Source organism: Ranitomeya imitator, chromosome 10 (assembly GCF_032444005.1).
Source record: "Ranitomeya imitator isolate aRanImi1 chromosome 10, aRanImi1.pri, whole genome shotgun sequence".
NCBI lineage: Eukaryota > Metazoa > Chordata > Amphibia > Anura > Dendrobatidae > Ranitomeya > Ranitomeya imitator.
This window is the reverse complement of record NC_091291.1, coordinates 8,743,150-8,745,939: the sequence shown is the minus strand read 5'-3', so window position 1 is coordinate 8,745,939 and position 2,790 is coordinate 8,743,150. Positions and strand designations below refer to the sequence as shown.

The window sequence follows — 2,790 nt, the reverse complement described above, 5'->3', positions numbered from 1 at the left end:
CACAACACAGCTGAGCTGGATGATTTATTATTGTATAAGCAGATTATATTATTTGTTGCATCCTTTACCGTACATTATAATAATTCATTACTGTTATTATTATCCTGGAAATGATAATCTCACTTCCAGGTCTAATCAGATATTTGCATTAATCAATTTCACCCAATGAGTCATTATTGCAGATTTAGAAAGAAAGAAAAGATGATTTATTATAAGATTTTTTTTAAGTAAATTTCTGTAAGTGACTAGAGAAGACCCTCGGATTTCTGTGCGCGCTGTTTATTTCAGGTGACAACTTTCCTCCAATATCTTGGTCTCTTCCAGGAATCACAGTATCTCAGAATATTAGATGTAATTTATCGGCACAGAACCTGCGGGACAGAGAAGGGGTTAATGATATATAAGGTATGCACAGACACAACTCATACATGTGCACAGTGACTTTTTGTGATGCATTTGTTTAAACAACTAGATAATTTTTTCCATAACTTTCTCGTAGAAGCCTCACTACTATATGATGAATTTTTCTTTTTTTTTTTGCTGCGGTGTTCTAGGGGCTACTTTTCCTGTAACTAGCTATCACATTTATAGTTATCTTTAATTTACTTAATGAAAAGTTAAAAAAAAACAATCACCATAAAAAAACTATTTACTGTATTACACACTTTGCCATGCTGTACAATTATATAGAGATGTACCAGTATATAAAGATGAATATTTATGTACCAGGACAATATGCCTGTTAAGAAGAAGAATACTGCTTAGATCTTTAGGCAGAGAAAATCCTTCTATGATTAGTAAAGCAGCCTGTGGATCACTATTAAAGCTTGTGTCTTCCGTGCTGCAGGTTGTGAATTTGAATGTTTGGAAAAGAAGACAAGTTTGCCTGGTCATAAATAAGTGAAAATAACTCAGTCTTAAACTTTTACACATGGAGGACAATGATCTGTACAAAAGTTTGTTCCCAATCATTGTCCAACATACAGTAAATGTTTCTGAAGATACAACAACAAATAAAGAGTCGATCGATTTGTCATTGATCATAAATCAATAGATGTCAGCAGATCTCTACATGTAAGGAGGGGATGAGCAGCCGGTAAAAGGGTCAGATGCGTTGGGAAGGGGGGTGACAAAAATAAGGTAATAGTTACATGATAGCAAACCAGAGACCATCAACTTGTTGCATCAGAGCCTATAGACGGTGTAGTTGGTGCTAATATACAACTTTGTTATTTTTTACCATTTTATTCAGGGACCAAACTCTCAGGCGCTGGGAAAAAAAAGTTAAAAATCGTCAAAAACAAGGAAAAAACACGCAATATATGTGAAGAATATGACATACACACCTTTCATACCCCAGTACCACTAACACATAGACCACATACATTGAGTACCCAATCGTTAGGAGGCTGAAATGTCTTTTATATGAGTCAATAAATTTGAGCGGAATGGAAATCTACTTAAATTTTTCCAAAAATTCACATTCGTTCAAAAGTATTTTTTGGGGGTAATTTGCTTCTGTATGGATTCAACGTGAAGGAGTCCGCTTCCCGACATGTTTCTAAACCATAAAAGGCCACCAAAACTTCACATCTCGCCTCTCTACTCTAGCCCCTCCACTCCTCATCATCGCCCATCAGGTCCTGGTCGCATCTTCAGATCACCACCGCTTGCGTTGACGTTCCTCGGCCTTTCACTCGGGGTTGGGATTTCCAGGTTTCAATAAGACAAGGAGATTTCTAAACCTGAGCCCTCAAGGCCTTGACATTTTGGCGCCATAATCTTTCACATGCTTGTGCAGAACCCTTCCTTATCTAATCGAACCCGGAAGTCCTGGCCCAGTCTCATGGGATCGGGGATTTCAGTTCAAGAAGTGGCAATCTGAAGATGTAGCAAGGACTGGAAGGGTGACAGTGAGGAGCGGAGAGGTGAGTGGTGAGGTGAGAATAAGGATTTTCTTTATTTTTTAAATCTGGGGTCTGGAGACCACACAGAATAACAAGGGACATTAAATTTGAACTTCCCGGGGCAAATCTGTGAGAACAGGAGGATTTGAGTTTTGCCTGCTCCGCTCATATCTAGTGTTGTGGGATGGTGTATGATGTTGGAGCTGAAGCCTCCACCATAAATATATTCTGACCAAGAATATTTGGATTTAGCGAACACCTTCCATTTTCTGACCAAATTTCAGCATCGTAGACGTCACTAATCTGAATGGCCATAACTTAGAGGGAATGTCCACCCTTAACACCATTTAGTGTTCAGACCCCCCTTTCTGACAGATGTGAATTTCTGGAGGGCGCTCAAAGCCGTGTCTGCTCCGTACGCCAGAGGCTGGCTGCGTTATACAGCTGACGTCTGCCCCGGAAACATTGGGATCGACAATAATTACGATTAAAGCAGTTTAACCCCTTAACCATCTGCCAATCCAAATAGGTCACAGAGAGTTGAAGACCTGATTACATTTTACAAATATTAGATTTTTTTAAAGAATACCATTACAATAATATAACATTGTAGACATACTTGTTTCCAACATCCCTGCGCTTCCTTTTCAAGCCCAATGGTAGACCGATTCCTAAAAAAAAAAATGAATCAAAATTACACTTATCGCCAAATTTATAATAATTTCAATTTCTCAGTACAACCAATATAATAAGAGGTTGGAATCTTTTCATTTTTCTCTTTCCTGCAATTACTGTATGGACGATTAATTCCGTACTGTGTTACATTGGATTTTATAAATGTGGAAATACCAAACACTTTTTAAATTATTTCTTTAATTTTATC

At 37.8% G+C, this 2,790-nt stretch overlaps 1 long non-coding RNA gene across 1 annotated transcript; it reads right to left on the bottom strand.

The window, feature by feature from the left end:
* Positions 1-239: 239 nt before the first annotated feature.
* Positions 240-2,579, bottom strand: LOC138651202 (uncharacterized). Its single transcript, XR_011315452.1, has 3 exons — positions 2,527-2,579; positions 1,241-1,270; positions 240-371 (listed from the first exon to the last, which is right to left on the bottom strand). It is a non-coding gene; the product is annotated as an uncharacterized lncRNA (long non-coding RNA).
* Positions 2,580-2,790: the final 211 nt, after the last annotated feature.